Here is a 22,342-nt window from a genome sequence, read left to right on the forward strand (position 1 = left end):
TGCCAAATTGTATTGCAGAGTGGGGCTTATACCAATTTACATTTGCACCATCAATGTTTAAATCCTCCTTATTCTACGTCCTTGCTATACTGGTTTTCTTAGAGTTTTTTTTGTTTTTTTTTTTTCAAATCTGATAGAATGAAATGGTGTCACATTGTGTCCTTAATTTTTATTAGCATTGAGGTTGGGCATCTTTTTCGTATATATATCAGACATCTGTGTTCCCTTCTTCTTTGGAATTGCTGCTCATGGATTTTTCCTATTTTTATACTGGGTTACTTTAGTTTCTAAATAGTTTGTAAGAGTTCTTACAGAGTACATTATGATTGTTACGCTGTTGGTTATATGTTACAATGATCTCCCAATTTTTGGCTTGTCTTGTTATTTTATCTGTCTTTTGATGAAGCTGTATTTTTTAATTTTAATGCAATCTGATGTATTAGTCTTTCAAGATGTGTGATCTTTCAATTGTTCCTTACATAAGTGATCGTTACTTAAATTGTTGTAGCTACATTATGGGCTTCCAGTTACATAATGAGTAAGTCACAGAAATAGAAGGCACGGCATAAGGAATATAGCCAATAGCATTTTAATAGCATTACGTGGTGACAAACAGTAGGGACACTTGGGGTGAGCATAGCATGACAGATAAACTTGTTGAATCACTGTGTTGTACGCCTGAGACTAATGTAATGTGTGTCAACTAACTCGGTTTTTTTAAGCTTAAAAAAATAATCCCTGGAATTGCTGTTGTTGAGTTCTGAAGTGAGGAATCTAGTCTGTTCAGGTGGCTAACCATTTGGCTTGGCATCACTGATTGTAATGATTGATACTTGGACCTCTGTCAATATCAAGATTGTGTGTATGTGTGAGTTAACGTTCTGTTTGATTATAAGGAATAGACTATATTACCTGTTAAACAGGATGTGTTTCATCTAGTAAGTAGTCTGGGGAAAGTAGTTGCAGCTGGCAAGCCATTTAACAGCATCATCAAGGTCTTGAACTGCTTTTATATGACAACTCTGCCATGCTTAACTTTCCTTGTGGTTACAAGAGGGCTGCCGATGTCCAGGCATTGTATCTATGTTCAAGTCAGGAAGAAGAGAGGGAACTGTAAACCTGATCTTTTTAATTCATTCCCTTGTAATTTTTCAGGAAGAGAAAATTTCCCTGATGATTTATGCCTAAATCATGCCATATAAAACAGTTAAATATGCCACCCTTAGCTAAAAGGAGGCTAGGGATTAGAGTGTTTGAGTAGCCTCCACTACGGACAAAAGCAAGAGGGATGGGGTTGAAATAAGTACTGAATGAACCAACTCACAGGATCTGCCAGTGGTCTATTCCTGCAGTGTACTTTTCCATTGGTCTAGATGCTTATCTCAGCCCCAGCACCACATTCCCTTAGTAGAAGTTTTTGTTTTGTCTTTTTTTAGAGAGCGTGCAAATTGGGGAGAGGGACAGAGAGAGAGAATCCCAAGAAGGCTCCACACTCAGCACGGAGCCCAACACAGGGCTTGATCCCCTGACCCTGAGATCATGGCCTGAGCCAAAATCAAGAGCTGGACTCTCAACTGAGTAACCCAGGTGCCCCTACTAGAAGAACTTCTTAAAAGAGTGTTTTTGTGTGGTAGGGCAAGTCTTCCTCCCTTATTTACTATTATTCTTCTTGTAAGTGTCTTAGCTATTACTCTTTTATCTTCCATACATATAATTTTTTGAATTAACTTATCAGGTTAAACACACACTTGCTGCTTATTGTTGCACTGTAGTGCATGTATAGATCAATTTGAGGACATTGACATTTTTTACATTCTCTTTTTTATCTTTGATCATGGTCCATTTTTTCAGGTCTTTTTTAATGTCTGTAAGGCTTATGATTTTCTCCTGAAATTGATAGATCTAAAAACATAACTAAAAGAATGGAATCGATAGCACATTACCCCTTATGTCAGATAAATATACACCCTTACCCATAAAACAGTAAACTACACTCTCCAAGGACTTACGCAAACAAAAGGATACAAATAAAACAAACTAGAAGGTCTTTTCTGTGGGTGCTCTGAAATTGAAGTAGGAATGCAAGTGATGGGGTCACGTGTTGATTTATGGTCAAGAAGTGAAGCTCAACGTTCAAAATTAAAATACAGCTCTTTTAATCTTTCAGTATTATATTCCCCTCTCCCCCTCTTATTATATCTTCTTGTTTTATTTATTTTTGATTTTTTGAATTTTTATTTTTGGAAAGAGAGCACACAAGCAGGGGAGGGGCAGAGAGAGAGGGAGACACAGAATCCAAAGCAGGTACCAGGCTCCTAGCTGTCAGCACAGAGCCCTATGCAGGGCTCGAACTCACAAACTGAAAGGTCATAACTTGAGCCAAAGTCAGATGCTTAACCAACGGAGCCACCTAGCCACCCCTCTTCTTGTTTTATTTAAATCTTCTTGGTTTTGTAACCCTTTACAACTGGGATGTAGGAATACGTTTTGCCTTCTTGGATGTTGATCTTAGAACTAGCTACCTTGTGAAATTCTCAATAGTTCTCTTTGGATTCATGTGGGATTTCTATGCAAGAAGTTATATACACTGCAAATAATGGATTTTGTAAAGTTTTTATTTAAATTCTAATTAATACACAGTATAATATTAGTTTCAGGTGTACAATATAGGGATTCAGCACTTCATACAACATCTGGTGCTCATCACAAGTGCGTTCATTAATCCCTGTCACCTATTTGACCCATCTCTCCATCCACCTGGTAACCATCAGTTCTCTATAGTTGAGATTCTGTTTCCTGGTTTCCCTCTTTTTCTTTATTCCCCTTGGCTCCTTGGTTTTCTTCCATAAATTCCACATATGAGTGAAATGGTGTGGTCGTTGTTTTTCTCTGACTTATTTCACTTAGAGTAATACTCTGTAGCTCTGCCCAGGTCATTGCAAATGGAAAGATTTCATTGTGTTTTTTTTTTATGGCTGAGTAATATTCCATTGTGTGATATATTTACCTCTTCTTTATCCATTCATTAGTCAGTAGACACTTGGGCTGTTTCCATAATTGGGCCATTGTAGATAATGCTGGACAACTTTTTTATACACAAGAGTAAATTCAAAATGGATTAAAGACCTGGATATGAGATACGAAACTGTAAAAATCCTAGAGGAGAACACAGTACTTAACCTCTTACAGGCAATGTCTCCTGAGGCAAGGGAAAACAAAAACAAAAATAAACTATTGGGACTTCATCAAAATAAAAAGCTTCTCAGCGAAGGAAACAATCAACGAAACTTAAGTCAGCCTATGGAATAGAGAAGATATTTGCAAATGAAATATCTCATAAAAGGTTAGTATCCAAAATGTATAAAGAACTTACAAATTCAACACCCAAAAACAAATAATCCAATTTAAAAATGGACAACAGACATGAAGAGACATTTTTCCGAAGAAGGCATCCAGATGGCTAACACACACATGAAAAGATGCTCAACATCCTAGATTAGGAAAATATAAATCAAAACTACAATGAGGTATCACCTTACACGTGCCAGAATGGCTAAAATCACCACCACCAGACACAGCAGGTGTTAGTGAGGATGTGCAGAAAGGAGAACCCTCTTGTACTATTGATGGGAATGCAAACTGGGGCAGTCAGTCTGGAAAACCTTTTTGTCTTTTGCTGTATTTTACTGCACAATGTTGAATAGTAATGATAGTGGTTATACAGGACTAGTTTTAATTTTCCTAAAGAAATCCTTTCAGTGTTTTATCATTGAATATGACTTAAGCAAGTTCCCTTCACTTCCTAGTCTACTAGAGGTTTTGTTTGTTTTTTGTGAGTTGACATTCCAATGCTTTTTCTACATCGATTAAGATCATCATATGGTTTTTCTATTCCATTAATATGATCGAGTACATAAATATACTTTCTGATGTTATACCCAACTTAAAATTGTTGGAATGTGCTCGATTATTTTTATATATTTTTTTTATTTAAAAAAATTTTTTTAACGTTTTTTACAATTTTATTTTTGAGACAGAGAGAGACAGAGCATGAACGGGGGAGGGTCAGAGAGAGGGAGACACAGAATCTGAAACAGGCTCCAGGCTCTGAGCTGTCAGCACAGAGCCCGACGCGGGGCTCGAACTCACGGACCGCGAGATCATGACCTGAGCCGAAGTCGGCCGCTTAACCGACTGAGCCACCCAGGCGCCCCAAGAATGTGCTCGATTATTATTATCATCATTTATCTTTTTCTCTACTGGATTCAGTTTGCAGTTATTCTTTTTTAATTTATGCTAATGAATGAGAGTAGTGTTTATCTTTTCCTACGTTCTTAAGTGGTTTTATTTATTTAGATTATTGAAGTATAATTGATAATGTTAGGTTCAGGTATACAATACAGTGATTTGGTAATTCTGTGCATTACTCAATGCTCACCACAGTAAGTGGAGCTACTATTTGTTATGTGCAATGTTCCCTATGCTATACTTTGAATCTCTGTGGCTTATTTTATAACTGGAAGTTTGGGCCTCTTAATCCACTTTATTTCACCAATCCCCCCACGTGGCTCCCCTCTGGCAACTACCAGTTTTCCATATGTAAGAGTCTGTTTTTTAGTTTGTTCATTTGTTTTTTACATTTCACGTGTAAGTGAAATTATATGGTTTTGTCTTTCGTTGTCTGACTTACTTCATTTAGCATAACACCCTCTAGGTCCATCCATATTGTTGCACACGGAAAGATCTCATTGTTTTTTATGGCCGAGTGATATTCCTGTGTGTGTGTATGTGTATGTGTGTGTGTGTGTGTGTGTGTCTGTGTGTGTCTGTGTCTGAGGTTGGACTAGCTCAGTGGTTCTCAATCAGGGGTGGTTTTACCCACCAGGGGACAGTTGACAATGTCTGGAGGTGGTTTTGGTTGTTGCAGTGGGCATGTTGGTAGTGCTACTGACATCTGCTGTAGAAGCAGGCGAAGCTGGTGAACATCCTACAACACACAGGACAGCCCTGATAACAAAGAATTATCTGATTCTAAATATCATTCATGAGGACTTTAAAATGTGCAGGTATCAAAGTGATTCTCCAACATAGCCTCTCCATGTATCTTTTGGGTTTCTTTTTAAATATTCTAAAATTCCAGGTTCCATCCCTATTAGATTCTGTTTCAACTTGGCAGAGCCCTAAAATCTGAATTTTTCAACTTGCAGATGAATGTGATGTAGATGGTCCATGAAATTCACCTTGAGTAGTACTGAATAGACCTAGTGAGAGCATTTTATTTTTTATTTTTTTGTATATGTTTATTTTTGAGAGAGAGAGAGAGAGAGAGACACAGAGCATGAGTAGTGGGGGAGGGGCAGAGAGAGAGAGGGAGACACAGAATCCAAAGCAGGATCCAGGCTTTGAGCTGTGCCCACAGAGCTTGACATGGGGCTCGAACCCATCAACCATGAGATCATAACCTGAGCTGAAGTCGGTTGCTTAACTGACAGAGCCACCCAGGCGCCCCCTAGTGAGAGCATTTTAATAAATGCACTTTACCAAGTACATAGCAGGCAAAAAAGGAAAGGAAGTTAGGAGAGCTGCAAACAAACAAGTGCCCAGAGCTCTGAATTCAGGGGTAGGCCGACTTGTCCCTGGCTTGTTCTGGTGGTGGTAACAAGGATTTCTCAAGTTACTTGCCCTTGTGTAGCAGTGGTTTCTTCCCCTTGTTACACGCGTTGCACAGCTGAATGGTTTCTGTCATTACCAAGCACTTTGTGCTCAGCCAGCCACATCTTCAGGGTCACTTCAGTGGTGAGGGTCTGCCATCATTCTGGGCAGGCTGTGAGCAAAGCTGAGTGCTATGGATTAAATTTATAGTACTCTTCACCGAATTGATTTATTGCAGTCGTGCTACAGTTAGGGTTAAGAATACCTAGCGGAAATTGCACACCATTTGTTCTCTGTTTGGCACAGTGTTCATTCTGGCTTTCTGACCATCTGTTTCAGCAATGGCATTAACAAATGTCATTTGGACCGAAAATCCATTGGTAGGGATCATCTTTGTATAAAAGGTGTTTTAACTAGTACTTCTGTAGCACTTAAAAATTTTCAGGAACATAGCAAATGATTTAATTTGTACAAAAAAATGATGAGTAGGTGCCATTACTATATTTTTTAGGTGAGGAAATAGAGGCAAAGGGAGAGAAGTAATTTTCTGATGGTCACACAAGCTCATACAAATGGAAACTCAAACCCACACATTTTGTTGGTTCCTGAGCCCATGCTCTCAGCCACTTGACCAAACCAGCTCTCTCATATCTTCTCAAAACTCTGTAATCATAGAATTAATTTTTCAAAAATGCCTTGCTATAGAAGTTCATTGTTTAAAGACTTTTGCTTTTGGGGCACTTGGGTGGCTCAGTTGGTTGAGCATCTGACTCTTGGCTTTGGGTAAGGTCATGATCTCCTGGTTCATGGGTTGTGAGCTCCACGTCAGGCTCTGTGCTGACAGGGCAGAGGCTGCTTGGGATTCTTTATCTTTTTTTCTCTCTCTCTCTGTCTCTCCCCTGCTCACAGTCACTCTCTCTCTCTTTTTCTGTCAAAAATAAATAAACCTAAAAAACATAAAGACTTCTTCCGCCTTTGACCGTGCTGCTTTATACATTAGTGCTTTCATTGCTTCTAAAACTTCTTTTTTTTAGTTTCAAAGAAGAATCAGATTTAAGGATTTCAGTGTGAGATGGTGTTCTGTGATGCTTCTGACTGAACTAAATAGGGCAGTGAGTTTACAAAGAAGTGACATTTGATAATAGTGATGCTGATAAGAAAGACAATTAGCACCAGAGGTTATAACCACCTGACTATATCAGCAGGTTGCACATGGCTTGGAAATGTCATATTTTACTTATTTCCTTTTCTTAAGCCAAATAGGTTTTAGATGGAAGTTTCAACCATAGTAATAATTTATCTGGAGGTCACGTATCCACTATCTGTGGACATTTAAAATGTAATAATTGGTAATCTAATAATAAGCAAAAGCCTCTGAACAGGCAAAATAGATGCCACAAAGCCAAAACACTAAATTCACAGATTTATTCACTGAAAAGGGCCATAATCAAAGTGTATTTGTCCTTAAGTCAAAATTGTTCTGATTGTTTTGGTAGTTAGGATTTCTAGACCACAGCACATTGGAAGGTGGGAGAAAGGAAGGGAATTATAAGCTGTATAAACAAAAGCAAAATATTTCTAGTCGACAGCTAGAAAATGAACCAAACTCTGTAAGTCAGAAAAATTCAAAGGGTGATGCCCTTGAGCTGTTATAACAGGCCACCAGACACATTAAGGGCACAAAATAATAATTTAACTTGATTACAGTGAGCCTTGTTATTAACAGTGGGCTAAATTATGTTCAGTATGGGCTGTTTAACAAAGCAAAAGTTTATAATTGACTTAAAAAGATATTAGCCCATTTTTTTTCCCCTGAGAAATTAGAGACCAGCTCCTGATGATAATGAGACCATATCACATCAAAAGTGTTACTTACCTAAAGTGGGAAAGAAGGTTTGACATTAAGAGGAGTAATTGTCTGTCAAGTCCTTTATTGTTTTTAGAAGACCTGGAGACCCCAGACTCTGGAATTGATGGAGCAGACACAAAAGAAACATGTCCAGCTTACTCATTCATTCAGGAATTCACTGCATATGCCTCAACCATCTGCACACAGTAGTGGGATACTCTTAATTATATTTTCCTTAGGATTCCTTTTTTTTTTCCTGCCTTCATTTAGCTCCTGTTATCATCTTTGGTGATTTCAGCATCTGTGTTGACAGTTCACCTGGGGTTCCACATAGGACAGCTTGAAAGATCGGTTCCATCCAACACACGACAGTTCCTGGAGGAGGCCCCCATCATATGCAATTGAGTTATGTTATACCCTGTGGGTTATATTGCAGTGATGATTGCAAGGTGCCCGGTGTGCCTGAAATGAATTTGAGGACTTTGTGGTTACCACTTCTTGAAATTAAATTTTTAGTCTGGAGAACCAACTTGGGATTCACAATAATAAAATTCTGGTGGGAGTTGTGTTCTATTTCATGAGCTACTAATGGGGTCTCTGCTCAAAGCTGAGTCCAGGAGGCAATCACAGACTCAGTATAGACAGCTAAGTGACACTGATTATTTGGCCATGTGAGCGGGAAGCTTGTTAGAACAGGAAGTTTTCTTAGCAGCCGCCCCTCAAATTAGCCCATCTGCATTTTAATTTGCTTTGTGAAAATCAGAAAAATTAAAAGTGATTCTTATTTTGCTAATTGCAATTTCAGAGCAGTAGGAGAATACCTCATTATGCCGGGTTCAGTGTGAAACAGCCATGGTCCCCACTCCGAGGTCACGTTTGTTTGGGGACTACTTACAGAGCGTTGGCCATGTGCAGAGTATGGTAGGAGGTGGAGGGATGAAGAAGACACCCCCCTGCCCTCACGGAGCTGACTTTGCAATGGGGAAGAGCCAAACGAGAAGGCACGTGCATAGATGGACTGTGGCAGGTGCTCTGAAATACTGTTGGTGGGGGAGAGAGGGTAAAGGGGAGGGAGTCTCAGCACTTCGGTTCCAGCCTCATACCCAAGCGGTGGGTGAGCCAGCCACATGCAGGAGCTAGCAGAAGAGCCTTACAGGCAGAGAGAAGGGTCAGTTCAGAAGCCCTGAAAAGAGGAAAGGCTTGTCACTTTCAAGGACATAAGGCCATTGTGTGTGTCCCAGTGAATGACAGTTGAGGTAGAGATGAAGGCAGTGGATGGCTCACGTTGGACCTTGGAGAACAAGACAAGGGGTTTCCAGTTTTTCTCAGAATAAATCCAGAGTCTTGAAGGGTGGTTGGCAGAGAAGAGGGATGATCTTTTATGTCTTGAAAGGATTCCATTTGACTGCTGAGATGAAAACCAGGCTGGAGAGCAGAAGGGAGCAGGGAGGTGAATGAAGAAGCTGTTGACATGGTCAGAGCAGAGGTGGGAGAGCTTGGGCCTGAGTGGGCAGCGAGGGTGCCGTGACATGGGAAGACAGGGTGTGTTTGGAGGTGGCAGCGATAGGAGCTTCTGAGGGACTGATAGAGGGGTGAGGGGAAGGTGGAATCAAGAATGAACTTTGGAGGGGCACCTGGGTGGCTCAGTCAGTTAAGTATCTGACTTGGGCTCAGGTCAGGATCTCACAGTTGGTGGGTTCGAGCCCTGCGTTGGGCTCTGTGCTGTCACCTCAGAGCCTGGAGCCTGCTTCAGATTCTATTTTCCTCTCTTTCTGCCCCTCCCCCACTCACGCTCGCGCTCTCTCTCTCTCTCTCTCTCAAAAATAAACATTAAAATTTTTTAAAAGAAAAAATAAACCTTGCATAAAGAGGATTAAGAGTATACTTATGAAGTGTGCTGAGTAATGTATAGTTATGGAATCACTATATTGTCACCTGAAACTAATATAGCACCGTTAATTATGCCCCGATTAAAAAAACTAGTATTAGGTTTGAGGTTTGAACAACTGCGTGAATGGTGTTATTTGCAGTATTGACAAAGACAGTAAGAAATGAAAAGGTTAGTCTTTGGCCTATTCACATTGAAATGCTTATTAGCCATCTGAGGAGAGAAATACATCTTATTTTTCCTGATTGAAGTCCCCTCTAGGGAAGGTAGCAGACACGTGGTGGGCCTAGGGTTTAGTAAACATCATTAAAGTACAGAGACCCTGCCTCTGTCTTTCGGTCTCAGATAATGTGAATTCCCGTCTTTGCTTATCTCGTTTCACCACAAGAATAAATACACACACACACACACACACACACACACACACACACACACACGTGCGCGGGCACACAGACAGGAAAGCCCTTTTGAGACTTAAGAAATTCAAGGGAGGAATTCAATGAGTATTGTCTTGATACGAGTTAAAAATCAACTTCATCCTTATTTGGTACTGGGATACTGGATTTATACATTTCACAGCCAAAGAAGAAATTTGGTGTATTTTTTGTGCTGTCATAAATGACATTATAAAGTGTTTTAAGTTATATAATGAAGATGAGCCTTGAGATTCTGAAGGTTCTAGGGCCCTGAGGCACCTTATTAGGAGATGTTGTAGATGTGTTTCCCTTAAGCCCGGTACACGAACTCTGAGGAGTGGCTTCAGTGTTGTTGTCCAGAGTAGGGTTTTTAGTGGAGCTAGTTTCTCAATATTCTCACTCGTAATTATTTTCTGTGTGAGAGCTTTCTAGAATGTGAACTAATAATCTTTTTCTGGAACCTGGAGAAAAATGCCTTTAATTTCTATTGGCCTCACTAACTTCTATTTTCCTGACTTGTTCAAATTCGTGTTCTCATGAGGACTGGGCGAAAGAGATTGGAGTAAAAAAAAAATTCTTTTTAAATTTAAGACCTAAGAAAACTCAAGCATTTCTCTCCCAGATATGGAAGCTTTTTAATAAAGGCCAATGTCACTTTATATGGGTGGAAATTGGTGTACAGGTAGACATACTATGTTTGTATTAGTTTGCTACAGCTGCTGTAACAAAGGACTACTGACCCAGGTAGCTCAAAGAAAGTAAGTTACTTTCTCGTGGCTTGCAGGCTGGGGCTTTGAGATCAAAATGTCACCAAGGTTGGTTTCTAATGAGGTCTCTCTCCTTGGCTTATAGATGACTGTCTTCATCCAGTGCCTTCACCTGACTTCTCTGTGCTTGTCTGTGTCCTGATCTCCTCTTCTTACAAGGAGACCAGTCATATTAGATTGAGGGCCAACCTAATGACCCCATATTTGACCTCAGTAACCCCTTTAAAGGTTCTTTCTCATAGTGACATTCTGAGGTACTGGGGGTCAAGACTTAAACATGAATTTGGGGGGAACACAATTAAGCTCATCAAAGTATTTCAATCATATTAACCCCCCCCCCCAAAACTCTAATGTGGAAGCTTCCAGCCTTTCTTTTAGTATCTTAATGTTGTTAACCACTGTTGACTCCCCTCCATCACACCCACCCCCTGTACTGGTGCATAGGTCTTGTGGTACATCCCCATGCCTCCTGTCCTGCCCTCCCTCTGATCTCCCACACAGCATCAGAGAGATCGGATCCCCAATCTCAATGTTCCTTTACTATTTGACATCCTTTAGTGGTGTCCCATTTTCTAGGAGATAAGATTTAAATTCTGTGGGATGGTCTTTTGTGTTCTAATCCCCACTGTTCTCTGTTCCTCCCAGATTTGCTTCCTAAGTGCCCATCATGAAGTGTTGATGCTTTTCAAAGATGTCTGGTTCTACATAGACTTCTTTGCCAGGAGCGCCCTTCCCTGTCTAACTCACTTTGGAGATGGCAAGTTGTGCGGTGCCTTCATGACTCTGCTTTGCTGCCTCCTCTGAGAAAGCTTTTCTGCTCTGTCTCCAACAAATGGAGTCGATCACACTCTTTAATCCACCTTATTTTACTTCTCACCCTGTACCATGGTTCTTTACTTTTGTCTCTGTGACTAGAATGAGAGAAACGAGGTCAAGAATGGTGTTTTTTAACTTTGTACTCTGGTGTTTAGCCTAGCATGTAGTGAGTGCTCAATAAATAAGGAGATGAAGGATACATAGATGTTAATATTAGCTTGCAAACAACTTACATATTTCACATAGCATCAGTATAGGTAATCTGTTCATTGCTTGGAACTAGATACTATTTTAAATTCCCATATTCTTACTAGCTTCACACAGAGAACCCCCTGAGTTCATCCAACCAGTAGCCACTAGGGTGACTAGGTGATGATAACAGGGTACAAATGATCAGTAGTCTTCAGAACTGGAACTGAATATCCTGTTAATTGTAGGTCAGATGCACTATCGTTGCCTGCAAGGACTTCCCTCTCCATCCCATGCCCATTTACAAGGGGCTTTCTTCAGAGCAATATTGGGCTCTTGGACTCCTTAAGACGTCAAGGTTATATTTTGTGGGGCTTTCTGGTCAATGCAGACAATCAAAAGTAAAGCTGCATTGTCCAATATGGTAGTTACTGGCCGTATGTAGGTATTTAAATTTAAATGAACTAAAATAAAATTAAGTCAGTTCCTCAGGCTAACCACATTTCAAGTACTCAGTAGCCACACATGTCTCCTGGTTGCTGTATTGAACACAGATTTTAGAACACTACTGTCATCACAGAAAGTTCTTTTGTTCAACATGGCTCTAAAGCTCAGATCACAACTTTCTGTTGTTATTTACTTCAGTAGATAATAATCATAATAAGTACTGTTTCGTATGCACTCACCATGAGTTATACTCTCTATAAAATCTCACTTTGAGTATGTGGAAGCAAAGGCTCAGTGAATTAAGTTACTTGCTCAAGATCCCCAAATTAAAAAGTATCAAAGGTAAGGTAATTATGCAAATACGTTTTATTTCGTTTTATTTTTTTTTAGAGAAATTACTGACTTAATTGATGAAAATTGTCCTGCATTATAGTTTCAACTTGGATATCTTTGACAGAGGAATTAAATAGGACAGAGCTAATCCTGTGAAGAGGTTGTATCTCCTCCTAAGCTGGTTTCAGGTTCCTGCCTCCCATCTTCTCTTGGTTCCCATTGCCTGGAGGTGGCTGAATCTTCCACGGAGGGACTCTCTGACTGTGGGCACCGCCTGTCAGGGAAGCAGAATTCTTCCCAGCTGCTAACCACAGGAGAAAGTGGAGCCAGTTTTCTATCCTGACATTTCTTTTAGAAGGAAAGGTTTGAATTTTAGCATTGCCTTTTGCCCCTCCTCCTTTTCCTTACCCAAGTCGTGTTTAATTGGGACTAAGAATAGATAAGACTCAACAGCAGACCCTTCCCTCTAGGCAACCCGGTGCACCATTGAAAAGATGCACCGGTTGAGCACGAAAAGAACCTTGAAAGACTTAAGGAGGCCAATCTTTTATTCATGTTTCTAGGTGAGTTATAAAACATCCTGACCAGGGGAGACTATTGTAGACTTTCTAGAGGAAGAGATGAATATTTTTGAAGAAGGGAACAAAGAAGGAACATTGCAAGTGAGATTTGAAAGTGGCTGAACAGTGATGAAATAAGGAATTTACATAAAATTCTGGTCATGGATAAGTATTTCCACAATGATAAAGTAATGAGGGATCTTTTGCCGAGAGAGCAAAGGTGAGGTTTATCTAGAAATCAAAACACAAATTTTTTTGTGTGTTCTTACTGCCCCAGTGTAGTTAGACTTTTAAAGTAAAGCAGAGAAGAGAGTAAGGGAGCCAAGGTCTTGAAGAAGCTGATTCTGGGCCTCATTAGTTGACAGAGGTGATGACACTTTTGTGACAGACCGGAGCCTGAGGACAAAGGGCTTTATCTTGGTTGCCCATTCCAGTTGATTGTAGGTGGCTGCCTGGAGTGTGAGGAGAGAAACACAAGGATGGATGATCCACACCTCCCACAGGTCCAGAAAGGGAAGTGGTGGGGGCACCTGGGTGGCTCAGTCACATCACATCCAACTCTTGATTTTGGCTCAGGTGATGATCTCACGGTTTTTGAGTTCGAGTCCCGCATTGGGCTCCATGCTGCCAGTGCAGAGCCTGCTTGGGATATTCTCATTCATATTCTCTCTCTCTCTCTCTCTCTCTCTCTCTCTCTCTCTCTCTGAAATAAACTTTTAAAAAAGGGGGGAGGAGGTAGTAGTGGTACAAATGTCAGATATTTGTGACTCTAGGGCCTGACATGAATGTCCTGAGGTATTTCAGTGCTCAGAACTTGTGATTCAGAGTAATGAGTTACCTCTTGATGTGTAATAAAGTACCCCAAACTTAGTGGTTTCAAACATCGGTTATGATCTCCCAATTTCTGTGGGTCAAGAATCTGGATGCAGCCTAGCGGAGTTTGCTGGTTCAGGGTCTCTCTCAAGCTGAGTCGAGGTGTCATCAGGGGCTGTAGTCATTTCAGTGTTGGACTGAAGGAGGATCACTTCCAAGGTGACTGACCTGGCTGTTAGCAGTGACTGGCCCTTGTGAACTGTTGGCAACAGATAGCGGTTCCTGACCACATGGATCTCTCTATATGGGGCAGCTGGTGTCCACCAGAAAGAGCAAGGGAGGATGCATAACATGGAAGCTCCGGTCTCTTTCTGACCTAATCTTGGAAGTGACATCACACTGGGTTTTGCTGTATTCTTTTTGTCAGAATGAGGCCACTAGGTCTCACCATGTTCAGGGGGCAGGCAGGGATTATACAGGGGTGTGAATCACTGGAGGCCATTGGAGAGGTTGTCTGTGGCATAACATACCATGAGTGGGGGAAGGTTATTGAACACATGACAGAAATACATTTGTTTTCCTGGTAACCTATTTCAAATGTAGTAGTGCCATGTGTTGTAAAAATAACTCCCATGCCCTAATGAAACCTGGAAGAATCTTGACAGTTTCCTGAGGTTTAATCAGATTGCTTTTTGTGATAACACTGGAAGCATGGACGTTTTGACTGTGTGTGTAGGAGTAGATCCGTAACTCCAGAGCTCAAATCTTCATTCCAAAGACTGGCTGTTCCTGTTGGAGTGAAGGGAAGGTATTCAGCCAGAGGGAAGCATCAAGACAAATTCTGGGAGGAGAGTGACAAAAGGGAGTTGAGGAAATGGAACAGGTTCTGAATGAGGTGGGAGAACATCCAGAAGTATGTTTAAAACTATTTTGAATTTTTGCTTGGGGCAGTTCTACCGGTCCCTCCTAGGGAGCAAATTATCCACAAATTAGTCATTTCCTTCCTCTCAATCCATATTCCACTGCCCTTATTGTGACTGAAGCATGGAGACCCAGAGAGAAGATAAGGCTGCAGCTCTGAGCTAGTTCTGTGGACATCTTAGCAGGAACACTCTTCAAAGGGAAGAATTCCAGGGGCATCACTTGCCGTGCCCCCACCCAAGCAGAGGCTAGTGAGTTCAGGTGTCTGATCACGAATCTGAGATTCTGAGATGACCTTCTGCACAAAGAGCACATCCTGGGAAATAATTAGTTCTTGAGTCCATTGGCTGTACTTGATTTGGGAAAACAAGAGCCTGATCGCGAGTTTATAACGCATAATTGATTGCTAAGGCTAGATCGGAGGCAGAGAGGGGAGGGACTGGATGCCACCAAGCCCCAAGTCATGTTTGCTGTGGCTGTGCAGGCAGCAAAAACACTCCATCTCCTGCCCTCGTCTCAGGCTGCCCCATGTCAAATGTTTCTGCGGATCAGTGTACAGAGCCCGGGGTGCTGAGACAGAACTGTGGGGAGCAGGGTGGCATTGTCTACTAGTGGACAGAGCTCTCATCCTCCCTAGTCTTTGCTTGAATACAGCATCCACTTACGGACTACATGTGTAGTCTTTATTCAGACTGCTGAACCTGCAGGATCCTTATCTCTGCAGAAGCACTGAGTCCAGGCTCCCTGATTGTCCTGCCAAGCAGAAATTTGGGTCATGCCCAGTTCACATGCACGTGTAGATGGCAGGAAGGAAAAGGATTCCAGGACGCATGCTCTGAACCACAGGAAACAGCAGTACTCAGCATCTCCTACTCCAGTCCTTCTTACTGCCCCAAGATAGAAGGCCTACTTAGTGACTCTCCAGCTTACAGCCTCCAGTACCTATTCCCATCCCCTCTGATGTTTGCAGTGGTCTCCAAAACAAGCAGAAATAAGATGCCCTGTGGCTCTTATTGGAGACACATGGAGGTGGCTGAAAGTAAAGATGAGGTGACTTTTCCCCTCCATCCATTCCAGCAGAACCTAATTCTCATTTCGTCTCCACCACTGTGTGACTTTGGATAAATGGCATATGCTTTGAGCCTTCTTGGTTTCTCATCTGTAATATGCATATGAGTTTATTGTCAGTATTGAATGACTTAGTATTTATAAAGTGCCTGACATAGAACTGGTACATATTAGACACTCAGTAAATAGGGCTTCATTTTTTTTTTGCCCCAGGAGATAGCAATGGCCATCAGTCATTACCTGTATTTAGTCTTGCACCCTCTCCTCCTCTTGCTTCCTCCCCACCCTCACATACCAGCCCATTTGCCTGGTAGAGGCTTTAATATATAAACTGAATGGAGAGAGTGCCCGCTGGCCGCATAGCTCTGTTGGAAGTTGTCAGGATTGTCCGAAAAGAGGAGCCCACGTTAAAAAAAAAAAAAAGAAAAAAAAACACTAGAGAAAAATGCACTGCACGTCAGATTTGTTGAGGTGAACAAGCAGGTTATGTTAACTGCAGGATTATTAATGCATCTGCGGCATCTGCAGGGGCCTGCCAGCTTTTGGATGGAAGCGTTGAGAAGATCTAGAAGCCAGAGGTCAAGTGTGGAGAGGAACTGGAGGTGACACAGCAAGCATGATAGGGCCGGGAAAACTGGGAGATTAAAAAACAAAGGCCAAGATTTGGGATCATCAGTATTTGTTATGATTGTACCGTTTCACAGTTCATAGAATGCATGTACATGCACGATTGTGTTACTTCCAATAGCAGTCTCTGACTTGGACATTATTAACTTCGTTTTGTAAATAAGGCCCATAAAAGGAAGGATTTACCCAAAGCTGTGTAGCCAGTGAGGAATCTAATTAGTATTCACTGGGGACTTTGGAATTTGTTTTTGGTTCCTCTTCTGTTAAATAGCCACCACAGACTTAGGCTGTCCAGGGCGCTCAATGTCTGGTGGAAGGACAGGAAAGGACCTCTACTCCAGCAACCAACTAGAACTTGAGAGATGGGCAGAAGTTGGGGTCCTAGCTCATATTTATTTGCCTATTTCCCAGTACTAGAACTGGTTTCAAAGAATGGGAAAGATCCAGCCTTTAGGTGGAGTAAATAGGCAGGCTTGTTTGTGGGGTATGGGTCGGGGCAGAAGGTAAATGAAACAGTTTGTGTCTTTTCATTTGGGTCAGTCTTCGTGATCACCCAGCATGTTGACCATTTATTAAAGGACAGAAACAAGACATTTTCCTTTAACTTAAACACCCCAAAAGTAGGGCTGATAGAATGGGTTTGGGTTAGTAATCTGTTGGAATTTTATATCGTTTAGGTTTAAAGGAGCATCTCATTTGTCACAAAAGCAACTAACATCACCCCCCTCCCCCCATTGAATCAGCTCAAGTTCTCTTTCTAAATCATAGCTGTAACTTTGGAGACATCAATGAAATATATGTGAAGATCAAACAATTCTATTGTTACAAGGAAACATAAGCAAGTGAATGCTGATTATTCTTAAAGGGCTTCTTAAATAATAGTATTTTGTTAATATTATAGTTATCTAGTGAATGTTATGTGCAACTATGGTTTCAAGGATTTTATATTTACTAACTCATTTAACCTCAAACAGTGCATAAAAAAATTATTACTGTTCCCATTTCACAAGCAAAAAAAAAAAAAAATTGAGGCAAGAAGTTAATAAAGCTTGTCAAAGACTACATAGCTGGATGCAGAGACAAGATTCCAACCCAGCCCATCTGATTTCAGAAACTGGTACTCTTCACCACTCTTCTGGAATGGATTTATATGAAAATTGAAAGAGTGAAATCAATCAATGCACAAGACAGACTTAAAAAAAATCTTAATGCTTTAACCATAATTACATAAAAACCTCCAGCAATGGGTTAGTGCCAATAGAGGTTTTATCTTTCCAAATGTGTAACTTGTAAGATAAAATCTCCATTGTAGCAAAGCCAACAGCACTCTATCTTCTTCCCCCTCTTCGAAGACTCCAGTGAGGTAGGCTGCTATTGAACCAACATTCTTAGGGGCTGCGACTTGAATTGTGGGTTATAGCTTCCAAAGAGAATATACTGAAGCAACAAGTTGTATTTCTAAGCTCTACATAAACTAAAACCTTTATTAGAACATCCATTTGTCAACTCAGATTGAGGCCTAAGAAGGTTAAGTGTCCCCTTAAAGCAAGATTTACAGAAAAACAAATCTTAACTATGATTTATATAGCTTTTAGGCATTCTTTATCCATTTATTGCTGATCCTTGCCCAGATGCAGCTGATTCCATAAGATTTTTCCAGCTTTGCTAGTGGTTACCTTTAGCTATTTGGGGACTTTTATATATTGCTCCTCTAGAGCAATCTCCCCATGAAAATTCTGGCATGGCATGTGATAGAAAGAGACAACATCTGCTTCCATAATTGCCTGGGTGAGAAAGTTCTCCATAGCTATTGCTTGTTCATAAAACAAAAGTCTAAAGTGGGACACAGGACACCTCTGTAGGTTTTATGCAAAAAGGGCCAAGTGGTATAGTATAAAGAGTAGCAATTGAGCTTCCCCAAAAATAAATATCTTATGCAGATGTTGACTAAGCTGTCATACCACAAATGCCATTGTACTTGGAAAACGAGCAGATGCTGTTGCATTGTCTTTGTGTTCTGCACTAGTGAACACACGGGTTTCAGTTCATGACCTTTTTAATCAGAAAAAAAGAAATGTTGTCTCTAAAGGAAGTATTAGCCTCAGAGGAGCAAACATATGGTGAACCCAGACTACACAACAAAAGGTTAACCCTTTGATTCAGTCAGAGAAGAACAGTGAGTTAGACACAGACTTCCCTTTTCACCGGGTCCTTTCTGAGGATCCACACTTAAATGACTGGCTCATTTTGAAATGGGAGTGGCTGGGTTCATGTCAGGCTGAGACCTGGGTGGGGGTGGGGGGGGGTGGCGCGGAGAGGAGAGTGGAATTAACCCTGAAAATTGGCAAATGCTCAAAATCTGAACAGGCCTAGTGAGAATTGGACTGGAGGCCAGAGAACATCCCCCTTGGTCTATTCCCTCAGTTCTTTCTGAGGTTGAAAGTTCAGCTGGCAAAGAACTAAGAAGATACTGGAGTACTGGAAAACATGGCTCCCAACATCAAGGAGCTTCCAGTCAAGAGAAGACTTGAAGGCTAAGAAACAGGAGTTACGTGGTTGCTGAGAACTCTCAAATCAAATTATCCAGAGAAGGTTATTGAGGCACTTGCTGGTAAGACTTTGTTTAAGCCAGCCTGTTACTTCTTTACTTGTAAAGTTGGCCTTTTTTTCCCACCTGCTTTCCCATCCATTGTCCTGGCATAACAAATAAAAACTAGGAAGTGGTGACTATATTTGTATAACACACCGAGTTTAACTTAAAATCCTGGGCCAGCTAAGCTCAGCCATCCACTGATAAGGCATTTCCTGGGTACCCCCTAGGTGCAAGGTTTTGCTCTAGGCACACAGATGGATCGGACATAGTCTCCATCTTCAGGAATCTTATAACCAGCAGAGGGAGGCAGACAAAACTACAATTGGGGTACAGGCTAGTAAATGTAGTGCCAGAGGGATGCAGGGAGTACTATGGAAGCATAGTGGGATAAGGGAGAGCTTTCCAGAGGAGATGACATGTGTGATGTCTTAGAAAATGAGGAGTGTGATAGAGAAAGGCACTCTAGGCCAACTAAAGGCTCAGACGTCAGTGTAAAACATGGTCCATGAGCAGGTAGCTCCAGGGGGCTGAAGTTTAGTGTTTGGGTGAAGGTTGGTGAGGGAAGGTAGGGACCAAGACTATAGAGAAGAGGGCAGATGGGGGGTGGGGGGTGGGCCTTGAACTCCACAGAATCTGAAAGTTCTGGAGAGCTTTAAGGAACGGAGTGAACTGCTCAGAGCTCTTCTGGGGATGTCACTCTGAAAGCATGGAGGGTTAATGGAGAAGAGTGGCACAGAAGTCCAAGTGTGCTAAGATACTATAGTAATCCTAGGGGTATGTACTGAGGCAAGAGCAGTGGAAATAGGAGGGAAGAAAAGAAAATTCTGAGTGGATATAGAAGGGAGAGGAACTGTGGATGGCTTCAAGGCTTCTGCCAGTGGGTGTGTGGGTGAATAATGGCACCTGCCCCCCATGCAGGGAATGCAGAAGGAATAAGTCTGAGAAAGGAGAAATAGCAAGATGAGTTTTAGATGGATTGCAGTGTGTCAGGGACATCCAAACAGAGGTGATGACCAGCAGCCGTCATTTTAACATAGGGGACTGGTCTCAGGAAAGACTGAGGAGTCACCAGTGAAAGAGGTATGGGTTGAAACCGATGAGTTGGATACAGTCACTTGGTGAATACTCTGAGCAGAGCAGAGGCCTGAGGACAGAGTTTGAGGACTGCCAACTCACAAGTCTTATGGGGGGCTGAATGACAGGTGAGAAGATTGGACATCAGCTGGGAGTGTGATGCCTTAGAAGCCCAAAGAGAAGATTGTTACCAGAAAAATGAAGAAATTCGTGATATCCATTACCACACAAAGAGGTCAAGAAAGACAAGGTCGGAACATATTCCCTAGATATGACAAATTGGAGGTTGCTGGTGACCTAAAGTGAAAGCAGTTGGCTGCAGGAGCAGAGATAATATCGTGCATCATTGATCAAATGGATGAACCCTTGTCACATTGTCACAGGGACAGACCCCGAGAATCCTGGGTATTGGTTCTAGAGAAAAGTAATAGGCAAAGCTATTTACCTTGTTAAAGAGCAGCAGAAATACTTTACTGCCTGTTTATTTGCACATAATGCCATGCTAAACAGTAGAAGGAGAATTAAACACAGTTTATGCATTCATGGAGCTCAAGCTCTTTAGTGCACAAGTATCAAGACTCTCACATTGGGTAAATTGACCAAAAATAATCTTTTTTTAAATGGCTATTTCCATAGAGCGTGTTCTTACAGAATTCTAATCACAAGATGCTTTCAACATCCCAGAGAAGATTGTTCTGTATTCTGTTTGTAAAGAAGCTATAATCCAATCTTGATAATTTATGGTGGTGGTTAACCCTTGGTTTTCTTAAGTCCTTTCTCATAGCTCATTTCAATTTCTGCTGCTATATTTTTAGGGCTAGCCTGTCTCATTCCGACTTCAGTGGATAACAGATGGTTGCCATCTTCCATATATCAGCCCTTCTCATATTTGCAGATGAATAATAAATTTCCTTTCTGCTCGGAACTCCCCAGGCTACTTAGCTCTGATAAGGCCTAAAGAATTGATCTTGCAGAATACAAGAGGATTTCCTCATTAGTGGACAGACTGTTGATAAGCAGAGCAGGCAAGCACATGACAGAGGAGGTTTTTAATGAGAAAGAGAAGTGTGGAAAATACTAGTACATCATTTAGTTGGCTTTTATGGTATTTTTTGGTGCTTTCCATGTGAATTTCTGCCCTGATAAGGAGAGGGGTTTGAACTTCTGTCTTGATGTTTGCATGGATGAATTCCCAAGAGGTTTGGATTCAGTCACTCCCAAAGTGCTTTTCCCCCAAACTTTCTGTGATTCCATGTAGACCATTTTTCCTTCCCTTATCTTGGTTCAGAGGTGTATTTTGCACAGGAGAACCTGATAATGGCAATGCATGAAGAGTGAGGTCATGAACCCTTGCTTTGGATTTTGCTGGTGGAGATGGATAGTGCTTTTGGTTATTGCTAGTGTGATCTGCTCTGTATGGTTTTAGTGAAGGCTGACTCAGAAATCATCAAAGCCACAATTGGGTGCAACTGTGGGATAAAATACAGGCCTTTCTGTATCATCGATCTGCTTTATACAAAAGGAACAGATACTGATGTTTAATTCTAAATTGACTCAGGTTACACAACCTAAAGTTGTAAAAGGTAAGGCTCTTAATCCCCGAAGCCATAAATGTTACATAGTGACTCAAATTTTGCTCGTGTTCAACACCTGGGTGACTACCTATAGATTAGCATGATTTCAAATTTGTATTTGGAATACGTTTACTTGTAAGTCACATGAGTTATTTAACATTGTGGCATACCAACCATACCCATTCCCCACATTTTGGAAAGAAGACTACAGTTGCTTTCCCTGTTTACAGCTAGAACATCTGTGCCAAGGATAAAGTCAGATTGAAACATAAGAACTTTGGGGCATTGTTTAGGGGTTCTGACTCCTCCCATTGAGAAGGAAATGTACTATTGTAGAGATGGAAAGACTTTGATTTCCCACCACGATCTGCCTCTCCACAGCTATGAAAAGGTCCCTTGTACATTTTGAGACCTCTTTGTCTTGGCTGTGAAGGACTTCATGGAACATGAAAAGTGTTTCTCATTCAAAATAGCTTTACATGCTGTTCTTTGAAGTTACCAGAAAGTCATTCAGCCTTGTCATGAAAAGGTTTGGGAGTGGGCTGGAGAAAGGAAAGGAAGGACCCACAAGTACTCTAACATAGATAGTGCTGGGTACATAGAGAACACTCAATAACTTACTAATTGGCTAGTTTTGCATTTTAAGCTCAGATTCCCTAATTTTAGAGAAGTCTGTAAGATACTAGTTTTTCTTGGTGATTGATTTATAGCTCATAGATTGTCTTCTTAGTCCCTGTGTTCAAATCCCACAAGGC

The 22,342-nt window shown here is 41.2% G+C and overlaps 1 protein-coding gene and 1 long non-coding RNA gene across 2 annotated transcripts in view; one reads left to right on the forward strand and one right to left on the reverse strand.

Annotated features, from left to right (window-relative positions):
- The window catches only part of RYR3 (ryanodine receptor 3), a 535,021-nt gene that overhangs the window by 136,695 nt on the left and 375,984 nt on the right, over window positions 1–22,342 (forward strand).
- LOC131516808 (uncharacterized) lies at window positions 12,888–14,098 on the reverse strand. Its single transcript, XR_009264257.1, has 2 exons — window positions 13,756–14,098; window positions 12,888–13,369 (listed from the first exon to the last, which is right to left on the reverse strand). It is a non-coding gene; the product is annotated as an uncharacterized LOC131516808 (long non-coding RNA).

This window comes from Neofelis nebulosa, chromosome 7 (genome assembly GCF_028018385.1).
Source record: "Neofelis nebulosa isolate mNeoNeb1 chromosome 7, mNeoNeb1.pri, whole genome shotgun sequence".
Lineage (NCBI taxonomy): Eukaryota > Metazoa > Chordata > Mammalia > Carnivora > Felidae > Neofelis > Neofelis nebulosa.